At 50.3% G+C, this 24,771-nt stretch overlaps 1 long non-coding RNA gene across 2 annotated transcripts in view; it reads right to left on the reverse strand.

Annotated features, from left to right (window-relative positions):
- Nucleotides 1-930: 930 nt before the first annotated feature.
- The window catches only part of LOC114011479 (uncharacterized), a 36,402-nt gene continuing 12,561 nt past the window's right edge, over nucleotides 931-24,771 (reverse strand). Inside the window, exons 2-6 of one of the 2 annotated variants that reach the window (XR_003553385.2) lie at nucleotides 6,584-6,672; nucleotides 5,101-5,151; nucleotides 4,416-4,827; nucleotides 2,982-3,825; nucleotides 931-2,892 (exon numbers count right to left, since the gene is read on the reverse strand). This is a non-coding gene — a long non-coding RNA (uncharacterized LOC114011479). Of the gene's footprint in view, nucleotides 3,826-4,415; nucleotides 4,828-5,100; nucleotides 5,152-6,583; nucleotides 6,673-24,771 lie in introns of both variants that reach the window. The other variant, XR_003553384.2, reaches the window with a different exon arrangement.

The following is a 24,771-nucleotide window of genomic DNA, read 5'->3' on the forward strand; positions in this document are numbered from 1 at the left end:
TAGTGGGGATGCAGTGACATCCATAGGGCTATGCTGAGTTACACCATTTTACAAGCTGACCCAGGCCCTGGGTGGGGGGGGGAATGGTACCAGTTTACACCAGCTGAGGGTCTGCCCTTTCAACATCACTGTTGTGAGAGTCACCACAAATCAAGGTCTCTAGTGACTGCACATCGGGCTTGTCTTATAGAAACACTTGATTTGCCTTGGAAAACGCTCCTGGTATTCGCCAGCATCCTCCATGCAAGCAGCCCGCGCCGGGGCTGCTGCAGACAGGAGTTATAGGGCCAATCTCGGCAGGCTGGTGTGATTCATGCCCACCCAGGAGGCAGCTGGAGGCATCCTTGCAAAGAGGAATGTGCCTGTTTTCAAGACGAATATGGTCTTCATAATTCAATGAGTGTAATAAGACGCTAGCGAGGCAGCAGCAGTGAGGTGCAGGGGCTGCCCCCCCTCCTAAATCCCTAAGCGGGCAGGCACTGGAGCTACGAAGGAGGAATAAAGGTGCTTGGAGAGCTGACAGGGGAAAGCTGCCTTTCCAGCACGGATGCGAATGGCTGGGATAAGGCCAGTGTTTCGGAGGGCACCCTTCAGCCCTTCAGAAGCTGCAGGAGACACAGCCTCTCCTCTTGGCTTGCTGAAAGCCACAGGCATCTTCAAAGAGCTGGAGGAATAGGGGTTTACAAGATTATCCCTAAGCACCTGCAGACCTTTGTGAGCTCGGTCCATGACTCAAAATGATATGATTCATCTGTAACTTACACCCCAATTAGTCGCCAAGTGCTTCTGGTTTTAGCCACAGTGCATTGGCTTGGCCCCTGGCTCAGGCCACCGGGGACTGTGATGCCACGGTGGCACACGGTCAGCTCGCCGTCGCTTTGCCCCAGGGCAGCGCTGCTGCGCAGTGGGCTCCGACTGTGCTGTGTGGCTCCAATGGTGCTGCACGGTGGGCTCCAACAGTGCTGAGTGTAGCTCCGATGGTGCTGTGCAGTGAGCCCTGATGGTGCTGCACGGTGGGCTCCGGCTGCCCCCCCGCTCGCCTTACCACACAGGTCTTCCCACCCGCCCTTTCCAGGCTGTGCATTATTTGCTGTTATTTTGCCACATGCCTCCTTTCCCATTTTTTTCCAAAATCAAACAACGTCATCATTTTCAGTCTCTGTACCAGGGCCCCGGTAAGATAACATTGGTTTTCATTTTCTCTGTTCTTCCTTCAGACTCAGAATATTCCTCAAAGACCAAACCCACTCCTTCTGAGCCCTCCAGGCACTCCGCTCTTCATAGAACACTGCTTTTCCGGGTCTCTCTAATATTTACAGCACCAGCCTTACGACATAAGCGCATAAGCCTCCTGTTATTTCTTTTTTTCCCCCGTTCTAAAAGGATTATTTCAAAGCCAATTTTTATAATTGCATCCCAGATAAAGAGCGTGTCCCCCAGGGGCGTTCAGTGTGGGGAGCAAGGAAAGCGTGGAAAGTATTGCATGCTTGCTCACCACAGCCTTCGGACCATCCCGCAGCTCTTCCTGCCAGCTTAATAGCCTGGATGAAGCCCCACTTTTCCAAAGGCAACCTCCAGCTCCTGCTTCCTGGGACAGCGTCTTGCTAGGCAGTACTCTGGGCCATCTGAAATCCAGAGGAACCCTGCTGTGCAGCAGAAAGCAAACATTTCATTTGAAGGTGTCCCCCAAAAAAAAACTCTGAGCCACCACAGGCCACTGCTTGCATGATGACGGAAAATAAAGATTATTTCATAAAAGTCAGGTCCATTTAATTTTATAGCATTTAAGTCAGCGACAATACATCAGACAATTATATTGCACTTAATTCTCGGATAATGGAACAATGAAAGATGTATGTTTGCATTTTGTAAAATTAAACTGTATGCAGTTATTTATCTTTTACCTTAATTGTTTGAGCTTGTTTCTAATGTAAACTGTTGTAATTTTAAATAAATATAATAGAAAAAACTTTCCTAGGTATCGGAAATCCAGAGTAAATTTACTTTGCAAATAGGCTTTGTTAGGTATGTTTTATGCTGAGGATCTTGAACTGACACTTTCATTCAAAAATATTTTGAATACTTCAGCGGAGGCTCTATCCTTCCCAGTAGGTTGTGGAGAGGTCCAGGAGAGGGGGGAGCTGGCTGGGTGAAGGACTGCCGCTGAGACGGACCCCACAGCGGGCCCGCTGCGCTTGGCGGCCAGGAAGGTGCCAGGTGTGCCATCCTGCCAGGAGGGAGCTCCGTGCCCGAGGGCGGCCGCAGCCCTGATGGTCCTGGCTGCCCCAGCTCTCACCGACCTCCACATCGTTCTTCTACAAGAGATGTGTAAAGATAGGACCAAGGCATGGCGGGGCCTGTTGTACGGGTCCGTGTCATATGTGCTTTGGGTGGTTGAAAGCGAAGGACTCCAGGTCTTTCATCCTCCGTTGCACCGCAGCCAAATATTAATGGTTGGAAAACATGCCCAAGCGTGCCTTCGTGATGCCATCACGTATCTGAGTGCTCGCTTCAGTTTGGGCAGCAAATTTAGGACTCCCAGCAGCGAGCAACGATGTTAGGATAACTTTTTCAATAAAATCTATCATCATGCCATGTAAAATCCCAATTATCTGTACTGGGAAAGTACAGTTACTGCTTTGTAGCTCTTTGAGGAGTTTTAGAGATGATCTTGGTTAAGCCTAAGATGTTGATTAAGGAGGTGAATGCAACTGTTGACTTAGCCCTAAGGGGTTGTTATAAATGTGTCTGTTTGTTTTTCCAGTACCTCGAGGGAAGGCTCCAACAAAGGAAACTCGCTGGGTTGAAAGGTAACTCAAGTGATTAATGACATATACATTCAGCATGACGTCTTTATCATGGGGTGGTCTTATTGATTTCGAGTTGAGCAACCTGGGAAGTGGAAAAAGAGGTTGTAAAAGTGAAAGCCCGGTGAAAATTAATTAATTGCAGGAACAAAAGTGTCAGCCTTCCTCACATACCTGGAATTTGGCGGGCAGTCCCATCTTGCAGGGTACTTGCAGCAGCTCTGTAAATCATGACTGATTTTCTTTCATAGCGTGCAGTGATTCAAAAAAGCTAAAATAGGAATGCTGGGGTTGGTTTGGGCTTGTTAGCTGCATATGCCAAGAGGATTTTTTGGATGACTGCAGCCCTCTTGACAAAGGGAATTCATCAGGGGGAGTTGAAGCTGGGTCAGAGCGTCAGCACATGTGCCCATGGGTTGACTTGGACTGGTTAGCTCAAAAGCTTTCCTATGGTGGTCCCTGTTCCCAGTTCCTATGCTGTAACCATCCCTGATGCTCCAGCATGGCCACCGGGGTGGGACCGAGCTTGTACCCATCGCGTACAGGCACTTCCAAAATCTGTTCCCAAAGACCAGCATTATGTCCTCTAGGACCAGGACAACTTGACTCTGGGGTGGATGGCCCTGCCTGGCATGGATCGAGGATCCCAGACAGTCCAACGTTACCCTTGATTCCCCTGGTACCAGCTATGTACATGACGGAAACAAGAAGGTACTAGGAGGAAAATACCCTTGAACATCTGCTTTGTAGGAAATAAGAAAATTCTATGCAAATGAGGGACCCCATTGTCTCTAAGGTGGCATGAAACCATCAGGCATCCATCAGAAACTTCCTCTGGAGGCATCTGCTGAGCTGGAGCCCTGCTGCTGAGCCACCTTACTGAAGCTAAAATGATACGGCTGGTCCCTCCGCACCCCCTTGGTGGTGGCTGCTGCTCTTCTTTGCCTTCGGTTCCTTTAGATGGCACCATCCTCCTGTGCTGGTGCTGCTCTGGAGCCCATCTCAATTAGTATTCACGCTGCAAAAAAAGGAAAATTCCTTCATTACAGGGCAGTGGGTAGTGCAGCAGTAATTGAGGTGGTGTCAGCAACTCCGTTATAAGCCCTGGTTTCCACTGCGGGGGAAGGTTCACATTCACGAAGCTACAAGCCCAGAGCAGCCACCTTCCTCCTTTTTACAGGTATCGCTGGGCAGCACTGTGCTTCAGATACAAACTTCCCATGTGGCAGCCTAGGGGATCGGTCCTGGTTTTGGGAGATCAGTATGAGGTGTGAAAGCCGGTGGGGTTATGCCAGCTACAGGGCTGGGCTTTCTGCTGGGAAGAAGTGGGAATGGGCAGCAAAGGGCATCCCACACTGCAGGGCCCCATCCAGAGCCCACAGAGGTCCTGGGGGATGTGGTGAGCTGGACAGTGGGTGCTGGGGGCTTCAGTGAGATGTGCCCACCTGCAAGAGGTTGGGCCAGGTGGGTTTTGGCAGCACTCACTGGCCCCAACCCTCAGGTTGGCAAGAGGTTGGATGAGCAGCAGGAGGAGAAGCAGCAGGAGGGAAGGGGCTCTTTGGGCAGCTGGTAAATGCATACAGCCCTCTGCAGGGGCTGGGGACCCACCATGACCTGGCAAGCTGCTCCAGGGTGGCCTTGGTGTCCTCCGGGGCAGGCTCGAGGGTTGAGGAGTGCCTGGTCCCGTGCACACCACTTTCTGGGTGCTCTCTGCGGAGCTGAGGTTTGGCTGGTCCTCCCTTCAGCCGGCTGCTTTGGCAGCAGCCTTTGGAAAACCACCTGGGAGGGGGAGGATTGAAGCAGAAGATTTGGACCATCGTGGATGCGATGGGTCTATAAGGACCACCTTCACCCGAATTAATGGCACTTTCTTCATCAGGCGTCCTCTTCATTCCTGCCCTGGATCCGAATATCAGCAAATCCCAGATCTTCCTTTGGCAAAACCCACCTTTTGCTTTGCACTCTGGGAAGCAGGCTCTTGCCTTTCTCGCTGGGAAAGTGGCTCATCTCCGAAGAGCACCTGTAACATCATCATCGTTAGGGCCCACCTGGCCGAGCCCTCCCTCCTACCCTGCCAGGTTATGGCACAGAAAGAACAGGGATGACCTTTTGCAAAGAGGATAGAGCTGTGCCGAGTCACCTTCAGGAACAGAGGGCTTCAGAACAAGGGGAAGCCCAACCCGGGCAGGTTTTGCCCAGGTTACTTGGGCTCAGAAAGATCAACTGAGTGAGTATCGCACCGAGGCAATTGCCCACCCAAGGAGATCCAGGGAAGGGCAGCAGGTGCCAATACCTGCGGTACTGCAAGCCCAACAGAGTGCAGGACCAGCTGTGCCAAGGGGCCCTGGGCAGGGAAGAAGAGGAAAGTCACAGTTTTATTTCTTTGCAAGCACTTTTATCTCTCTTAAAAACAAAAAACCATGGTTTTTTTGAAAACATAGAGAAATAATCTCATTTGCGATTCAAAATTTAAGATAAATGTGGTCAGCACAGGAGCTGGGAACCCTGGGTCTTTCTCCCAGTAACTTTTTTCTCCTCTCTGGGAATCTTTAAACACAACATCAGAATCGACAACATGTGAACCTTCCTACCCAGCAGAATATGATATTCCCCAGCAAGGGAGGATGCATCCCCTCCTTCCTCCGAAAGGCGAAGTGCCCCCTTTTTGCTAAGTCTTGGCTGCCCTGAAACAATACAGCAGCAGGGAATTCCCGGGGTCAGCCCAAATCCCTTGTTCTCCCAGCCTGCTCCTGGCCCCCGGGAGCTGCAGCCTTGTTCAGGCTTTTAGAAGTGCAAATAATCTCTGTAAATGGGGGGAACAGATCAAGTGATTGGGCAGGAGCTCTCTCCCAGGGCTGTCCCAGGCAAAAGCTGCCTCTCCCGGCTTTTTCATCTGCTTTGGTTTATTTTTCCTGCTCCCATCCCCTTTTTTTCCCCTGTTTTCTATTGAGGTGTTAGCTCCGAAACAAGCGGTGCATTGGGGCTGTAGCTCCATACGATCTCTCTGCCCTATACATCAGGGGTCAAACCCAGGCTGACGGGTCCCAGGGCTCTGCCTCCGCACCCGTCCCTGCCCCGTGGCTCCCCAAGCGGGACCGAAACCATCCCCACTCGGTACCACAAGGCTTCTTGACTTGGCCAGGTTCATTACACGGATGCTCCTGAATTAAAAAAGGATCCTAAGCGTGTGCTGGGCCCAGGTAAACGGCAATTGCAAGATGTTAGCATTGCAGCCACGGAAGCATGAATCAGCTGCAAATACACGGTGCGGATGCCAGGGTCTGGGGGAACCGGTGTGTCACCCAGGCCTGGCGCATTGTACCCGTGTTAATACCACATGAGTGCTAAGGGTCCAGTTGTGGAGTAGCACCGACAGCAGAACAGTTCCTGCGGTTCACCCCTGGAAACGCAATTTTAGGCAGTCCAGATAAGCATTAAAATATAGATGTTCTTACTAACAAATAACCAAACCCCACTAACAACCCCATCTGCAACAAGACCAGCGACCCTGCACGAGTCGCCTTTATCTCCCTCTGCCTTTTGTTCCCCTCCAGCCTTTGTCTCCCCGAGCCCATGCTGCTCCTGGCGCGGCTGGTGCCTGGGCTCTGCCCGGAGCAGCCGCCAGCGGTTTCACCATGCCCGGGGTGGGTACCGAGCAAAATCAACCCTCCTGCTCGCTGCCTGCTCCTTTCACATCGGTCCCGTGCCTTGCAAGCAGCTCTGCATTTCAGGGGAGAGCCCACGGCATCATTGCAATAGCTGATTCGTTTAGTTACCTGAAAAATAGATTTTCCTTCCTCTTGCTTCTGTGTATCAGTTCCGATTACTTTCGTATTTGTTTGTTCAGTCAGTTTTGATCATCTCTCTGTTAAATACACAAAGTCATTCATTAAGCATCGCATTCCACATTTTGACCCTTTATTAGGCACCGCTTAGTTGATGTGGGAGAAAATCTCTGTTCCTTCCTGCATTTCTTTTCCTTTTGGATGATTTGACGGAGCAAGGGGGGAAAATCGCTCAGTGTAGTTTAAATAGCCTGGAAGTATTTCCATGCAGAGACAGAATCTCCATTAACCATTAAAGTTTCATATTTCTTCCCCACAAGTACGAACCCCAGGGCAGCAGAAAAGAAAGAAAGGGCTGTCAAATTACGTGTGCAACCTGAGGTACAGATATTTGTAGGTGACGTTGGGTAAAGGTTGAGTAAAAACTTAAGGGAAGTGAAAGAATAACAGCCAGAAGGTTTAAAAAAAAAATGTAAAAAATCAAAATAGGGAATGTAGCATTTTAACTTTTTTTTTTCCCAAATAAATCTGCAGCACAGAGTTTGCAGCTCCTTGGATTTCCCCTCCAGCTTGCGGCTGGAAGAAGGAGCCGTGATTTAGGGAACGGCCTCGGCGGGGGAAGCTCTTTCCCTTTCCCACCCACTTGCCAGCTACAAAGCTGCAGAGATTTTCATTTCGGAGTCAATCGGAACAATTTTGTCCTGGCGACCCTGCTGTCTAACCCTGTTTGCTGAGTTACGCCGGGTTTGCTGACAACTTCTACTTGAGTAAATTGTATTTAGACAACAATATATTTCATTCAGGTCTTTTGCAATGTCTGGACCAAGGTCAGTTTTATATTCTACTGAAATCATAAAGTGACACTAGAGATAAACAGAATGTTTACTCTCTCCATGTGAGCTGAAGCTGATATGTAAATTTATCCTTATTCTGTCATCAAATTTGCATTTACCCTCTTAGTCAAACACTACAGGGTTCCAAATCAAACAGCTTTAATGGTGGTCAACCCTTTATGACCGATTGCCATATCAGAGAGAGAGAAACGGCAATTTAGATTAAAATGAAAAGAGTAACACAACATAACAAGCGTCATCCGGTTTGCCATAATTGGATAAACTTTTCATATGAGTGCCTGTGTTTGGATGCTCGGCTGCCTGGAAAGCAATTGCCGTATTCTCCCGGTGTTGTTCTAGTCCCTTTATCTGCCCCACACAGACCGTACTCACCTGTCATTATTTTTTTCTTCTGATCAAACAAGCCAAGTGCCACTAAACAAATTCTGGCGTGGGTTGGATTTTTTTTTTCTTTCCCCCCCTTACAGTCACATAAAAGAAGGGGGCTTGATTCACTGCAACAAGCCGTCGGGTTTCCTTCTATCTGTAAGGCTCAGGTCAGGCCGGAATAAAATGGGCAGGCTTGGCAGGGCACATCAGAAACCCAAAGGTGGGCTTTCAGGTTCAGTTGCTTTTTAATGAAGGAATACATTGTGCTGGCAGGCAGCTTGTTTCCAGGAATCGCAAAGCTGTGTGGTACGAATGTGGCCTGACACCACGGGGATGGGCTGGGGGTAAGGGCCTCGGGGCTGGAACTCCTGCAAAGTTCGACTGTAAAATAACAGATGGAAAAACTCAACCAAGGATGCAGGATGACAATAGAAATCCTCCAGGGAAAAAAAAAAAAAAAAGGTATTTAGTGCCTGGGATAAATATGCATATAAAGATGGGTTTTACAAGGGGAGGGGGGTGGTTTCTGCGCCCTGAGCACCCCACGGTGCTGAGCTGAGACCCCACAACTTGTTTCATGTGTGCCTTGGAGCTGCACTTGCAGAGAAGGAGGATCTCTACTTCGTTAAATCTGCGCCCAAATTAAAAAAGGCTTTTTTGGTCACAGCTAACATTTTGGGGGGTGCTAACATTTTGGCTGGTGTGAGGAATGGAAGAGCAAAGGGGTCTGACGCCAGTGCCCGCACCACGGCAGCCCGGACAATGCCGCCAGAGTCCTGTCCCCAAAAGGCGCTCCCAGGATCTGCTGGGCAGGAGGAGAAAGAAAGGAAGAAAAGAAACAGAGGCATGTTCGGCCGCAGCTTTCGCTAGGTAACAGCAGGTTTGGTGCCTGGAATGCCGCCACTGCCGAACGGCTTCATCCAGCACCATCCAGCACCGCTGCCGCACTGGCGCCGGGCTGTGCCCAGCTGCAGCCCTCCCCTCAAAACAACCAACAGAAAAAAACCCAAACAACCACAACTAAGGCAAAGTAAGAGAAGACAGAGAAAAAGAGGACTAAGGAAAAAAAAAAAAAAAGAGAAGGGTTAAAAACATTTAAAGAAAAAAAGCAGGAGGAGAAGGTTGGCAGGGGGGAAGGAGAGAATTTTCCTTTTCAGCGTGGCTGTCAGACGGATATCTTATAGTGGGAGGGCTGGGAGGGAACAGATATCTGCCTCTCTCCGGAGCCTGCAAGTATTTCTGCCATTCATGAAGCCAAGGGATGCCACACACATTCTGTTTGTTCAACATAAGCAAACAGATTGTAAACTGGCTGATAATTTTTGTACTGACAATGTCATTTACAGCTGTCAGCCTTTTGTCTGTCATGTTTGCTTTATTCAAATATGAACCAAGTGGACCTCCCTTCCACCGCTTTCTTCTGCATTAAAATCACATCAATTCCGTTCCATTCTGTCTTATCTAAAATTCATTGGAGGCCAATCACTTGGATGAATGCTTTGGGGTTTCCATGGAGGCAAGAAGTCTAGTGTGGACTTCAGGGGATTAGGAAGTTTCAGATTTAAAGCCTTGAAGTGCACGTTTCTTTCACTTCTTTCTTTTGATTGCAGAGGAAGGGGAAGGGGAAAGAAAAAAGAAAAAGAAAAATCAGGAAATTTCAAGATAATTTTATTTTTCGAAAGCGCCCCAGCATGAAGTAATGCCCCCGCTCAGCACATGTGCGTGCGCATCTGGACGTGCTTGGCTGCCGAGCTTTTCCTTAAGCACAATTTATGGCCGTGATCTTTCCAGATGAGCTAAAAGGAGTATACTGTACCGGCATCTACCCCCCCAGCATCCTCAACAGGATGCTTGCCACCAGCTCCTATAATCAATTCAGGCCCATCTTCAATTAGATTGATTTGGATCCAGCTGCTTCCCATGGTGCTGCCCGCAGGTCTGGAAGCATCTCCCTTTGTTAATAGAGGTCACGGCACTTTGTGTTAAATAATTCACATCAGACTGTCTGTCTGTCTGTCTGTCTGTCTGGGGGCAGCTGCAGATGTTGCCCGTTGGTGTGGAGGCTGTGAGCCCCACACTCGCCCACGCACACACCTGTATCACAGACAGTTGTACGCGGAGGATATTTATTTTATGTTTGTTGCTCAAGCACTGAGCCGATGTAAATCAGCGGGGAGCCGGTGCAAGCGGGATGAATTTATGTTGACTTGTCTTGTTTTTATCTTTGAGGCTTCCAACATTATTTCTGCCTTGGAGGTCTGGGGTTTGGTGCTGGGCAGTGTTTTGGAGCTGGGTTTCCTGGGCTGTTTGGAAGCCAGACCCCTGCTGCCAGTCTCGGGTTAAGATAGCCAACAGTGGAAGTAGCCAGATCACAAACTGCACATAAATGCCTTGGTTTTACATATTGTGGGCAGAGAGGGAAAGGAGCTGTTTGCACAGGAGATCTGGGGCTGGGGAACACCCCTCCTGCTGTCCCACCGGGGAGAGGACACAGGTGACAATTGAAGTCGCTTTTTTCCCCACTTCGCTTCATCTTTCTTTCCCTATGCCCAGCAATTAAAAGTCAAGCCTCAAAGAAAAAAAAGCCCCAGACTGGTTTGGTAAGTATGAAACCTTAAAAAAATGTGCCTTTTATTTACCTTCTGGGTCCTGAAACTCAGTAAGTGCTCTTGAAGCACAGCTTGGAGCCCCCACGGCCACGGCAGGCACAGAGGCAGAGCCGAGCTGCCCAGCACAGCACTCGTCCCCTGGCCTGGGGGTGACATGCCTGCTGAGCTGCCCCAGCTCTCCTGGCACTCCTGTGGTGATGGCCATGGCAGTAGCAATGGCGATGGCAACAGCAAGGATAGCAATGGTGGTGGCGACGCAATAGCAATGGCACTAGTGGCAACAATGGCAATGGTGATGGTGACAGCAATGACATTAGCAATGGTGATGGCACTAATGATGATGGCAATGGTTATGGTGACGGCAATGACAAGGATTGTCTCGGGCAGTCCCACAGCTGCTCCCGGCAGCTGAGGTTCCCCTACGAGCCCATCGCCTGCGACCTTCCCCCTCTCCTCCCACCAGTCCATGCAATGAGACTTGTCAGGACAATCTGGTTCTGGCCAGGTTTTGGGGAAGGGTGAAGGGTTTCCCTCTGCCAGCCCTGTGCCTGTGGCTTTCTCGGAGCTCCACAAACTACATCTCAGTCAAAACTAATATTGCAGTGACCCTCCTCCCTGATGCAGATTGAACAGAGAATGTAAATGCCATATCTATCAATCCAGCCAGCTTGCTTCTCCTCCTCGATACCTCCCTATAACCCCACTTACGCGTGAACTCAGCATTCGGTCAATAAAGCCTACACACACCTACAAATACACAACACACATCAACAAACAAACAAGCCCAAGCAAACAAAACTAATCAAGACATTTCTCCTAGCATCCAAGAAGGAAGGGAAGGACTAGTATTGCATTTATGATTTCTGCTTGTGAGTACTGCCAAGCCACCCGCATACCAGGGGTGGGATGTGCCCTGGACAATACTGAAGGTCCTTTCTGGGATTTCTCATGGCCCTTGCCTTCAGCAGCAACTTTCTCCATCATCCAGCCCTATGCAGAGGTGATGCTTTAGCAGGTGGTGGGATCCAATGCTCTTCCCTGTCACATTTACAGTTTGCTCGTTACATTCACATTCAACTAAGATTTATAAAATGACCCAAGAGGATGAGGAGGTGGGTCTCAAGTCTGCCCACCCATGCAAACACCCTTCCACCCTGAAATTGCCAGGCAGTGGCCACGCTCAGAGGTGACGCACCACGTCAAGGATAGGTCATGCAAAATCAGGACAGGAGCTCTGGTGCTCACAGCATCAGGGATTGCTTCAAGAGGACCAGCCTGCAGCAGCAGCAAGTTTAGAAAATGTTGGAATAAATGAGCACCGCAAGGGAAAGCTTCAAGGAAAAGTGCCCTGAGTGTTACGAAATATTTACAAACCGCTTTGGGCTTGACAGATCCTTTCCGAAGGCTCGAGGATTGTTTGGGGGAGGGGGGGGGAAAGTCACGTGCTCACCACCTTATGACTGCTGTCCCCAGAGCATCTGCCCTGGGTTGCTGTTGCAGATGAGGCTGGGAGGGACCTTAGGTGCGATGCTCATGGTACCCACTGCACCTCTCCCCCGTGCCACAGAAAACAGGACTAGGGGTGGCGGTTTAGGAGCCTGGGGGTTTTGATGACTTCAAGCACTTTGGGGCTATGGATAGGGAAGGTAGGGGTAGCAATGAAGTCCTTGTAAAGCTAAAGGTAAATTCATGCCCATCTCAGACTGGATCAAGTTTATGCAGTTGTTGGGCTCTGTTCCAGGTCAGGACCATGAATAACTGGGATGGGGGACGTGGGGCCCCCGTGTCCTGCGAGAGGGGCTCAGTGTCGGCTCATGTCCAGGGGAGCAGCTGCAGGGACCAAGGCACCAACGCCGTCCTCTGAATGAGCTGTCCTTAAAACAAATCTGAAGTCTTAAGTTCAGTTTGTGCATATGATGCTTCATATTTAGGATTTGCCATTATTTCCCTCCTTCCCCTCCCCCCCCCTTTCTCCTCTTTTCCTTTCCACAGCTCCTCCAACTCAGGAAACTTTGGAAATGACAGAGATTGTTCCCTCGTAACCCTGGTGCATTTAAATGTTTTAAAATCCCAGCGATGGAGTTGCCGATGGGTTTTGTTCCCTTGCTGCTCTGGCTCATCTTCCTTTCAAGTTGGGGTCTTTTTTCAAAATTACAAAAGGAAAAAAAGAAAAGGAAAAAGTGGGAAGGAGCTTTTCCCCATCATTTGTCTTGCTGCATATAATAGTGGAAAAGAATGGGGGGAGAGAAGAGGAAACTTTTCCTTTGTTTCAATAATGTCTCATTTCAATTTGAAACAAAACTCAATATGCGTGTGTGCTGCTTTATAAACTCCAAACCTAAGAGAAAATAACAGAATGGAAATGTCCCCCTCTACGGATGCTAGCTTGAGAAAAGGGCTTTGAACCCGCTCAGGCTGAGCGTGTAGTTTTGAAGATGATGACAGGGGTATTTCTCCAAGCACAGATTGCTCTGGTCTACCCCAGAACGGTGTCAAAAGTCCAGGAAATCATTAAATTCTGTTGCTCTGGTGCAACCCACTGCTCAAATACTGTCTCTTTGGAGAAGCTGTTGTTTGTACCAGTTGTACCGTTTCATTTCTAATCTTTGTTTCCAGGTACCAACAAGCTGTTGGGATGCCATGTGACTGGGCAGAGCAGCACTAGACACTGATGTCTGTGCCTCTGGACCTCCTCACCTCCTTCACCTGCTCACGGCGTGCTGGGACACGGCCGCTCAGCATGATAGAGAGGGTGGCTGCTGCTGGAGCCACTCCACCGACACTCCACAACCAAGGCCAGAAACAGGCCGATAACGATGGGATTCAGCATCACTGGGGAGATGCCACGTGGTCCAACACACCCCAAAACCTGGTTCCAAAGGTTCTTTTGCCCGGCAGGACCCTGCAGGGCATTCGGTAAGACCCTGCCCTGGCTTTGACAGGCTTTAGGTCAAGACTTTGCTCTGATAACGCTCCTCACCATCCTGCCTGCCCAGATTTAAAAGCCTGTCCTCCACTTCAAGTCTTGAAAAGCCTTGGCTTCACTTCTGCAGCCGCTCAGCCTTGGGGAGAGGGAACAGATATCTCTGAGTCTTTCAGAAAACCCCTGGTTGATTGATAGCTTTCAGCCGGCTGGGTCCTTGACAGCCATGAGTGATCCCACAACCACAAAGAGTTACAAAATCAACCAAAAATAAAGTTTGCTCTTTTTAAATTTTTTTTCCCTTCCTTTCTTTCTTATTTCTTTCTTTTCCAAACAAAACCACAGCAAACCCTGCTCAGCCGCTGGGACGGGCTGAGGGCTCAGCCACATGCCGTACAATACCGCCCGTACAATCCAGCTCCACAATTCCTGTCCACTCCTGGGATATTTACGACATATCCCACAGTTGTCATGTCAACACGACAAGCAAGGGCGGCCTTAAATCAAGCTGTCAAGGGGCCAGAACAGTACTGCTATGCAAAATAATGGCACTGACTGACACTAGGCATTGCATCTGTCATTTGGGGAGGTTTGCGGCTGCTCCCTTGCTACGTTTGGGTTGGTCCTTTGGAAGAGAAATAGGGCAGGGGAGGAATAGCAATGAGATGGTGAAGAAGGCCTTTTAAAAAAAAACAAAAACAAAAAACAGAAATATTAGAGTTCATTGGAGTATCAGGTGGTTATTTTCCTTTGGGTGGGATTTGTTGTGTGCATGCTATGTGCGGCGGATCCTCCCAGAAATGGTGCAGCCACATCAATAATTCTGATGTTGAGCCTGGAAGATGTTTAGCACCAACCACCACAACTTCTTCACTCAGTCCACACTCCCCGGACAGCTGCAGCTGGGAGCTCATCTTCCTCCTCACCCTGCCCAAAGCAATCTTCCTCCCTCGCACCTGAATTTTGTCAAGCACTTGGGGCAGCAGCTATCAAAGAAGTACATTTTTATTGTAGCCAGCTGGCTTCCCCAAGGAAAAGGAGCAAACACGCTGATTCGCAGGGTGGCTGCCCATCAGTCCCTGTAATAACTCCGGAGGCAGCAGGGCTTTCACGTAGATTGCGCTCCTTCAAGTTTTGTGCAAATACATTAGCGGGCTGGAGGAGGGGTTTGCCAGGGAGCGGTGGAGATGCTGCACTGGGAGAGCATCCCCATCACAAGAGGAGCTGGGAGCTCATTCCAGGGAGAAGACTAATATACATTTATACAACTTTTAAAATTTTTTTATGAGAAGAAGAAATCTGCACTTCAAGTCCCCTGCCCCATAAGAAAAGGCAATTTGGGCAGAATATTTCATTAACGCTTCTGAAGCACAAAGGTTAAAAGAGGAGCTTATAAGTTTGTTAAATACATCAGGACATACAAAACCCTTCTGCATTCACCCAGCGTGGGAAGTGTCATATTTTTTAGTGCTGGAAATCCATTTAACCTTTAATCAAGCTAAGCTCGAATGTTTGAAAACAGACTTTCCGATACATACACCATAGGTATCACCTGCATAGGTGGTGGTTACGTTTACTGTGACTGTACTAATTTCCATTCTAGTCATTGTGAAATGGTTTCACTCAGAGGGTACTTATGCCCTTAAACAGTTTAGCGTACACTCGAGACTGGTGCCGTGCCAGACCCGGGCACCTAAACCCCTACACTCATACAACATTTTCGCAGAGCAACTGATTATTCCACATCCGCCCATCACCGTTCCATATATTTTGCTCTGCAGCATCACTAGGGAAGGAGATGACAACCCAGGCGGGCAGGAGTTTTGCCTTTGCTGGCTATGACCCTTTGCAAGCCTTTGCCGCTGCTCTGCAGGCAATGCTCACCCCCTCTCCCCACAGCTTCGCATTCACTTATTAAATCATGGGCAAGCCGAGGAAATCAGCCCGGGTGGTAATTTGCACCATTACCTGAGGTGATAAACTGAGCGGGGGCGGGAGGTAAGGGGGGGACAGACAGAAAGGTGTAAAGCAATTAGCAGCCTTTTCAGGAGCCCTCTTCCCTATGTTTGCTGCAGGGGAAGGTTCCTCCAGCTGCTGCCGAGGGGAGCACAGGTCCGACCGCTGCTTCAGCCCCAAGCAAGGGCAGAAGTTGGTCCCTAGCACTTTCGTCAGGCTTCATGTCATGCGTGTTTTGGCTTTCCCCACCGTACTGCCGATAAACAGATGGCTTCATAGGCCATTACAGCTTTGGGTGGCTATTTTGCGAGCATGCAAATGATATTGCTGTGTTGCATAGCGTGGTTATTTACTGCTAATTGCTAAGCTGTCGATCATTATTATATTCTGTGGTGACAGGGTCTGTATTTGCATAGTTTAAGCTACCCATCCTATCTAAAATTAGCATGTGGCTTTTTTAAAAAAAAAAAAGTTATCAGTGTTAAAAGAAACCATCACAGAATTGACTGGGGTAAAATATCTCAGCGCTTTTTTGTATGCATACACCGACACTTATCTGCGAGGAGGATGAAAACCAGCACGATCTGACTGTGAAGTTTGCAAACAACGTCCCACCCCAGGGTCTGCATCACATTTCCCTTTGTGTCCTGGCTAAGGGCACGGAGAGGATCACAGACCCCATCCTCGCGCTGTTTACTTTGGGAACAATCAGTAATGTATGAATAATAATGCCACCCTCTGACCATGACTAATTGAATTGCAGCATGCTGCGGAGGCAGGCAGAAAGCTTTGCTCCCCGCTAGTCTATCAGTGTTGTTTTTCAAGTAGCAGCAGACAATGATTGATGCTGATGCGCTTTCAAACAAGTCGCCTTAAACACCTAATGCTAGCACGCATGGACCTGCAGCTCGAGCCCCTATTAAAGGCAAGCTTGGATTTATCCATTTATTTATTTATTCCATCAAAGGTTCTTCTGAAGGCTGACTTTTCCCCTCGGACAAGGTCCCCTTCACAGCAGCCTCCCAGCGTGGAGCAGCCCCGGAGCAAGAGGGGTTTACTCCAGTGCTCCCTGCTAGGCTGCGCCATTAGCATAACGAAGCCCAGTCAATCAGATCTGGCTTTCTGCAGGGATACAGGGAAAGGCAGGGTGGCATAGCTGCCCCTTCCCAATGGAGAGCTGCCGGCTGGCAGGGCCAGCCCCGAGCATCCTTCTGCTGTGGTGGAAGCAGAGGGAGAGGGAAGGGGTGGGGCGTGAATTTTGCTTTAATATCTCTATGTCTATGCCTGTTTACCCGTCTGTCTACACAAGAGGCTGAGAGCACAGCTCAGAAATACAGAGGCAAAACCAGAACTGATGGAAAAAAGCCAACCATGCCGTTACAGCCACTTAGCACAAAAGGAGCATCCAGGACTCCAACCTTTCAGCTCAGCACCAAAGGGAGCTTGGGAGTGATGCTACTCATGCTACCTCTCTGCTCTGGGAACCTGCAAAAAAGTGCCCAGGAGAGGAGCTCCACATGGAGCATCACTGCACTGGAGGTGGTGTTTTCCCCCTCAGCTCCAAAACCATCCTGATTTCTCCATCCCAGATTGGTTCCATACTACGATGCAGATAATGCCAATAGCAGCAAGGCAAGCTATAGCAACCCCATCTCCCCGGGCAGCATCAGCAGAGGACACAAGTGGGACGTGCATTGCAGCAGCAGCTCCCATGCCTGGGGCTGTGGTCCCCAGCCTCTCAGTTCAGGGTCCTGCCCCAGTCCCATGGGGCCTGAAAAAAAAAATGAGGATTTGTGCCCAGGGTGGCTGGCCCAGGGTTTTATTCGGCTCCCCTCAGCACACACTTCAAGTTGGCTCCCTTGCCGTGCTGGCGAGGCAAGTGTCCAGGCTCAGCCCCGTGCGGGCAGGATATTTTATTTGATTAAAAGAAGGATGGGAAGTCCATTAAATCCTTTCTTTAGCAATACGATTAAATAAAACGTAAGTGATTTATTTTCTCCTTCTGTATTTGGGTTTTCAGGGCCTGGGTGCCAGCCGCTGGGGTCGGCTCCAAATCTCAAGCGCTGGCCTTGTTTAGGAGTCAACAAAAGCCGTGTTTAGCAACCGAAAGCCAAACGGAAATCTGTACTTTGGACCAAGTCTAATGATCGCTCCTCAGTGGGATAACAAGTCTTGTGTCAAAAGCTTTTGCTAAGCTTCACCTCGAAGCTTTTTCCAACTTTTTTTTGGCTGTTGCCATGCAGAAAGCGTCGCAGGGCAGCCAGCAGCGTGGGCACAACCGCTTGCCCCCAGCCCTGCCACGGCACCACTGCCTCAGCATCCCGCTGATGCCCCTTTGCCGTATGCCTCCAGGCACCCCGCCAGGTCCACATGGGCCCCTGCAAGCACCCAGGGGCAAAACCCTGGGAGAAAACAGCTTTACTTCCCACCTGGAAAAGGGGTATATGGAAGACAAGTCCAGCTGGTTGCCGGAGCCTGGTGTGGGAGCACCTTGTCACGGAAGCATCGCAATGCCAGGTCCCTGACGCCTCGGTGGAGCCAGGGATGCGGCAGAGCATCTCCATCCCAACCGGGCTTAGCCAAGATCTGCTGTTTGCATTGGAATAATTTGGCTTTAACCCTCCTTCCCAGAAAGACATCGCGTTTCGGGCTGCAGCAAGCGGCGCCCAGGCAGGAGCTTGGCCCCCAAAGTAGCATCCCTGCCGGCACGGCCCCACGAAACTCGGCGCAGCGGGGCCCTCGCATCGCCCACACTATATGTACACTTGGTCAGGCTGTGTAAACTTTGACATGTGGATGTCAATCTTTCTCATATTTGCAGATGGCTTTATCAGAGCATGATTAGTTTCTAGAACAAATTTGAGCAAAAGAAAACATTACCTACAGTATGTAAGCCAACAGACCAGCTAGTTTTCAGATTTGTCTATTTACATGGGCACTGGGTGTTTTGCTAAGGCTCTCTAAAAGTGATGGTAATTGAACAGTGCCAGTGTGTTAGTAGAAGCTGATGAGTTGTAAAGGTTTTATAAACAACCACGGTGGATTTGGCTATAGCCTTTCGAGTAATGTTTGTTAATCTCGCTGAGCAAGTGTGCACCTAACACAATGTAAATACTCCCGAATTTGGAGGTGTCAATAGTGTAACTTTTACTGTTTGTAAAATCATTCTCTGATATCATCAGTAAGTTTACCAAACGTCCCATGGCCAAATATAATAAAAGCTTAAGTAAGCGCTTGCAGAGGAATAGGGGAAAACATGTTTGCTGTTTTTATTTCTGCTGCCTGTTTGTTAAAGGATCACAAGGAAAATAGGGCGGTGGCTAATAAATACAGTCATTATCCCTATGCCTTCGGAGGTATCCGTGGGTCTTCCCGGTCACTTCCCAGAGAGAGCAGTGCATTTGGATGGCTTGGGGTGATGTGCCAGACCTGCTCTGGCATTTCCAGGGGAATCCCTGGGCAAGGCAGGCGCCTGATGAAGCCGTCTCTGCCGTTTTCTTTCTACTTGCTTGCTCAGCAATCACATTATCCAAACACAGTCACGGCTCTGCCAGGAGGAAGCCGCTGCTGCAGCACCAGGGAAATGCCGAAAATTCATCCAAAAATGGCATTAACCACTAGAGGGCCCAAAAATTGTGCAGAGCAACCCAACGCATTCTGGAGGTCTTTTTCCTCTGTGGGGAAGTAACTCTATTTTTCCTCTTTTTTTTTTTTTTTTTTTTTTTTTTTTTTTCCTCCCCTGCTAATAAAGAGGGACCTGAAAAGGAGAAGCAAGGTGTGTGCGAGAGAAGCTGGCGCCGGGGTTAATAAACAGCCCCCATGGCTGGAAGTATTGATGGCAAAGGGAGATGAAATGGCTGTGACATTTAAAGGAGGAATTTGTGAACCACAAATATGAGCATGACTGACACAGCATGGCAGCACATAAAATCAATACAAATAACCTAAACCTTAATACCTTGATCCTGGGGAAAGGCATCGCATTACCAGGGACTTGGAGGAGCGGCAGCAGCCCTGGATGTGCCTGCTGGGTGCTATAGACTGTCTCGCATAGAGGCACGGGGGCAATGACAATTAGGATGCTCTTTAGGAGGGAGGCTTTCCCCTCGCTTCCCCCTGATCTTCGAGGTGAAACATGGAAGAGGAGAGAACAGCAGCAGAGCCTAAGGACTCCCTTTGCTCTTCCTTTTCCCGAAACACAGGGCTCATTATTCAGTTCAATATATAAAGGCAGGTTTTCTAAGGAGATCATCTCCTTCTCCATTCCTTAAGCAGTGGGGTCTGGGGGAAGATAAGTGTTTCACCTTCGGGGAGGAGAGGTTTGATCTCGCTCCAGGTATTAGAAACATCCAGCCCCAAGGACGGCTGCTAAGCCATGGAAAAATCAGACCTCGAGAGCTGTGCCTGAGGCACCGCGTACCTGTTAATAGCAATCGCGGCTTGTGCCAACGCGCAGCAATGTGGGGTGCAGGCACAGCCAGGGCCAGGTGTCTGTCCGCTGCCCCTGGCTCTAGCCCTGCTGTGTCACCGGGAGCGCCTACCTGCCACCCACCCAGCTGCCCAACAGCCACGGGGGCGGCACAGGCCAGGGCCGGGGCCATCTGCCCAGCCATTCAGGCCATACTCCCCATCCTTATCGCAGAGCAAACCCCAGCAGCAGCACCCGGCCGGCAGCAAGGGCCAAAATTCGTCGAGCAAGCATGGGGTGGAACCTGCACCTCCCCACGCTGTGCCACGGGGCTGGTGTGAACACTGCCAGCTCTTCAGCTCGCCCTGCACTAACCCTTCTTGACTTTTCTAGACCTGGAGGAACAAAAATTCTGAGGATGTGCTGACCCCAGGGCTGTGCTCCCCAAGGAGGCTCAACAGGCGAGGGGTGGATGGATGGATGGATGGATGGATGGATGGATGGATGGATGGATGAGCACTAGCAGCAAGAGCCCTCCACAACGCAGTCTTCCCAATGCTGGGAACCACCGAAACCCACCACAATGCCTGGGTAAAAGACGGAGACAGTGAAAAGGTGAAAGCAGCCATCATCATCATCCGAGCCGTGTTTGTTAATGTGTGTACAGAGGAACTCTGTTTGTTTGTAGGTCCTTAGTAGAAGTGTGTCTAATGTTGACTTTTTGAGTCTAATATTGTTTGAATTTTCTATCATGAGCCTAAGCCACACTACCCGAGTGCTCTTGCCCTCCCATGTTTGTATGTTCATTATCTTTTAAAAACGTCCTGGAGTAGCAAAGAGCTGAGCGGGTCTCCCGGCCACCCCCACAGCACAGGTGGGCTCCTCCCTCCCCCAGGCTAGGCTTGCATTAGCCACCACTGCTGCAGCCTTTGCCACCCCCCCGCAAAGCAGGGCTCCTGCCAGGCTAACCTGCACCCAGCTGCAGGCAGGGACCCTGCCTGCACGCTGCCAGCACAGGGCTTGTCCCCCTGCCGGGTTCAGCCCGGGCCAGGGCCATGCTTGTTTTCACAGTCAACAGAAAACACGCTGTTCTAGCCAATTCTTCACTAATCTTAAAGTAAATACGAAGCTCGGGCACATCTCTTATCCATCCACACAGCTCTTTTAAGGTAAAAGTTTACCATGCCCCCCGATATCACTAGGGCTAGGGGAATATTCCAGCCCTCAAACCCGGCGTGATGTAATCCCTCAGCCCTGCAGTGCTTCTGCAAAATTAGGAATTGCAGCCCCCATAGAGGGGCAAAGCTTTTAATCGCTGTGGAAAAGCTGCCAGGCACTTCTGCTGGGCACCCACTGTCCCATCCCACTCCCAAGGGCCAAATTTGCTTTGCTGATGCTTTGCTGCTAACAACCAACATTCAGAAAGGACTCCATGAAACTAATACCCAATGATGAAATGACCTTTATGAGGACATAATTACAAAAAATCCTGGATGGATGTAATTTTTACTTTCCTCCTAGTTTTTGCAGCTGTAAAAAAACCCAGACAAAAAAAAAAAAGGGGGTGGGGTGGGCGGGGCTGTGGATAAAGCTTACTTTTCTCCAGGTGAATGTGAGAGGCTAGTTACAGAATGGCATGACTCTGGAAACTGGCATTTTAAAATAAGCAAAGTATGCAAAAACCTGAGAATTGCAATGACTTCTATAGCCACAGGCACTACTGCAACTCTTGCATTGCCAAGCTGCACACCGCGGGGGCCCAGAGACAAGGTCCTGCCAGATGCAGGGGAGAAAACACCTCTTGTGAAAAAGGGGAGTGCAGAACCCCTGAGGGAGGACACAGCGGGGGGGGGGGGGGGGGGCGAGCGGAGGGCAGGCACGGTTACTGGTTAACAGTTGTACTTTGGACTTGCTGGTGCCAAAGCACCACCCCCCCAGCCCTCCCTGGCCAGCACCTGGTGGCTGGAGGCCACTGGCCTTCGGCCATAAATATGTGGTGCCACCAGCCCGGGTGCCAGACAAAGCCCAGCATGTCCCCCTGTTGCGGCCAGAGCCCGTACATAAACATCCATAGGGAAAAAAAAATCCAGGGAGAATACAGTTCCCAAATATGCAACTAGATATTCCAAAGAGAAAATGCAGGGGTTTGAGTAAAAGCAGAAAATCAGCACTTCTAACTTACAGCACTTAAAGCTGTGCCTATCCCTCCAGCTTGCCACTGCCATCCCATATTTCAGGGGCCAAAGGATGCCTAAGCAAGAACACTTCAAACCGAGAAAGCGTTGGTATGGCAGGGTCCATCCCCCTAGCCTGGGGACCCGCAGCTCCTGTGCCCCCCAAGCCTCTGTCCCCAGCCCCACGCGCTTCTTGGCCCTGAAATCCTGGCTGCCCAGCAAGCAAACACCAGCTGCTCCCAGAGGGACACACACACACACACACACTATTTCTGTGCATCCCTTTGTGGTCTGTGGTCCGGCATCAGGATCATAACGGCCTTAACGTGTCTCACCGGGTCGAGAATGGAATGCAGGCAATAATACCTCCCAGGCACGGAAATGGAAGGGGAAAAAGCACCAAGACAATAGGAATATAAGGATATTTCTTTTTTTTTTTTGTGCCACACAACAAAAGCTGCTGCCTGTAAATTACTGTTGTGAATAAGAGACTAAAGCAGGTGCTTAGAGAGCAGCTGTCACATAAAAGCCAATATTTAAAGCCATTACGTTTACATTACAATCATATTTACCTTTAACGTCTTCTGGGTATTATTAATTTCCTCCATTATCGCCTGGTTTAATGTTTTATTTTACATAACGAGGCTTTTACCCCTCAGTGGGGTCCCTAATTGCTCCCCACCACTGCCTCAGTGGGGAAGGTGCAGGAGCCGGCACCTAGGACAGGCATTTTCCCAGCAGCTCCATCCCTCCTGGGGCAGCGGGATGCAGGGATGCCGCCACTGCAGACCCAGACTGCCCACGCCCTGGGTCACTGCAGTGAGACAGCAAGGGCCCTGCTGGCCATGGCCAGGTTATTTGGCCAGGAACCCCTCCAAAGTGGCTGGGCACCAACATTGAAGTCAACGGGAACCCACCAGGTCTTACCGCGGCCCCTGCCCCCACAGACCCACAGGCTGCCAGTGCCAAAAACTGCAACCGCCCTGGTCCCACTTCCATATGCCACAGACACAGAGCGGGAATAGATAACAACATCTGTGCACACACACAACAAAAAAACAACAACAAAAAAGCAGTCTCAAATTTTTTCAGTCATTGAAAGCGGGTTTTGAGAGGGGAAGCACACGCTTGGTCCGCCTGTCTTGAGAGACAGGGCGGTTTGGTGAAAGCGCCACAGACACCTGTGGTACAGCACGCAGGGGCTGCGGGAGGAGGGCTTTGTCAGCCGGTTTTTTCTTTAACTGTAGTCTTTCATCTTTCAAGCAGAGAATTTATTGGCTTGCTCTGCCATCCCAGATTATTGAAAACCCTGGCTTTTTTTTTTTTTTTCTCCATGGGAAGAACAATCCTTGGTGAAGGGGAAAGTATCTTAGGAACAAGGCGAGCGGGTAGTTTTGAAGGGAGGAAAAACCACCTCTTGCAGGCTGATGCAAGTGAAACCCGAGGTGCCCCAGCCTGCAGAAAGCCACCAACAGCCCCGGGGAGCAGGACTTGGTGGTGGCACATTGCAGAGGGGTGTCTCACCTGTCCCTCCCGGGAGCACAGGGCTTTGGGGACCTCGTCCAGCACCGCATTTACAGGTGCACACACCGCTGAACCGCTGGGTAATCCCATTAGCCACCTAAATAAGGGCCTGGAGGGGAAGGTAACCAGTGTCTGTTTAGCAGGATGGAGGGGCTGCAGCAGGACTAGGCTCCGCAGGGATGCCTCTCCACCAGAACAGGGAGTACTGGGGGTGTGAGAGAAGAGAGGGCTGATAACCCGCCGTGGTCGAGCTCAGTCCCACGGGGGTGCTGGGTCAGGGGACCCATCCACGGGAGACAAGGCAGCACCAAACGCCTGGCTCCCACACTTTACCACGCCACAGGGGTGGGGAAAAACCAGCATTCCCATGAAAGAACATGCCCTAAAGGCCCGTGCTCGGATGGCCCTGGCCAGAAACCCCATACGGGCACCACAGCCTGAACGGTGCACCGCTCGCGGCTGCTCCCGGCGGCAGGGCAGCCTCCCGTGCCAGCTGCACCTGAAACGGCTCAGCCAGGACCCGGGGCCCCGCGGGACCAGCCAGCCGCCTCGAAACGCACAGTGTAAGTACAGTATATTTCCGTTAAATTATGGGCACTCAGATTAGCATGTCCTTGTCCTTGCTCTGATAAAGGAGCCCAGGGGCTGGGTTAAATTATAGGAGCAAATCAAGCCTTCTTTTGATTCTGACCCTATAGACACAAGAGTCCCAGAGGGTCCCAGTTTTCTTCTGCCCACTTGCCTTTATTTATTGCTAATTTCCCCTACTACAATAAACACGTCCAGGGTCATCTGATCCCCATACTGTTGGCATTTTGTAGACGACATAAACCATGATCGGCCGGCGGCATTCCTGCTCCCTGGTTGCTGCGAACCAACAGAAAGTCCTTTATGAACTGGATGGGGAGACAGAGGGTGTCAGAAGGAGCAGGGGCTGCTGAATGGATGGCATTTCTTTCTCCCTTTTCAGAGGCCTCCCTGAATAGATTTGTTACGGGACGGGTCGGACTGGGAACGGGTTAGGACGGAGCCGGGAACAGTATGGAAATACCCAGCCAGAGGCCGGCTAGCCTTATATGTCTGAAAAAATACCCACCCCAACAACCCAACATGTGTGTTTGGAAACTGGGGGCTTCCAGGCAGCTAGCGTCGCTGTATGGAATTGGGTGGGAGAAACTTCCCTGGGGAGGTTTTTATCAGGGCAGGTGGGCTGGGATACCTGTGAGCCAGGGCACACCGGCCGGCAGCACGAAGCCCTGCCGCAGGGCACAGCGGGGCAGCCAGCTCAGCACCGACCACCACCCTCAGTACACTTTGTGTCCCACCATGCCCTTCATTTCAGGGCCGGATTTGTTTCAGCTA

This window comes from Falco peregrinus, chromosome 11, assembly GCF_023634155.1.
Source record: "Falco peregrinus isolate bFalPer1 chromosome 11, bFalPer1.pri, whole genome shotgun sequence".
In the NCBI taxonomy this organism is placed as follows: domain Eukaryota; kingdom Metazoa; phylum Chordata; class Aves; order Falconiformes; family Falconidae; genus Falco; species Falco peregrinus.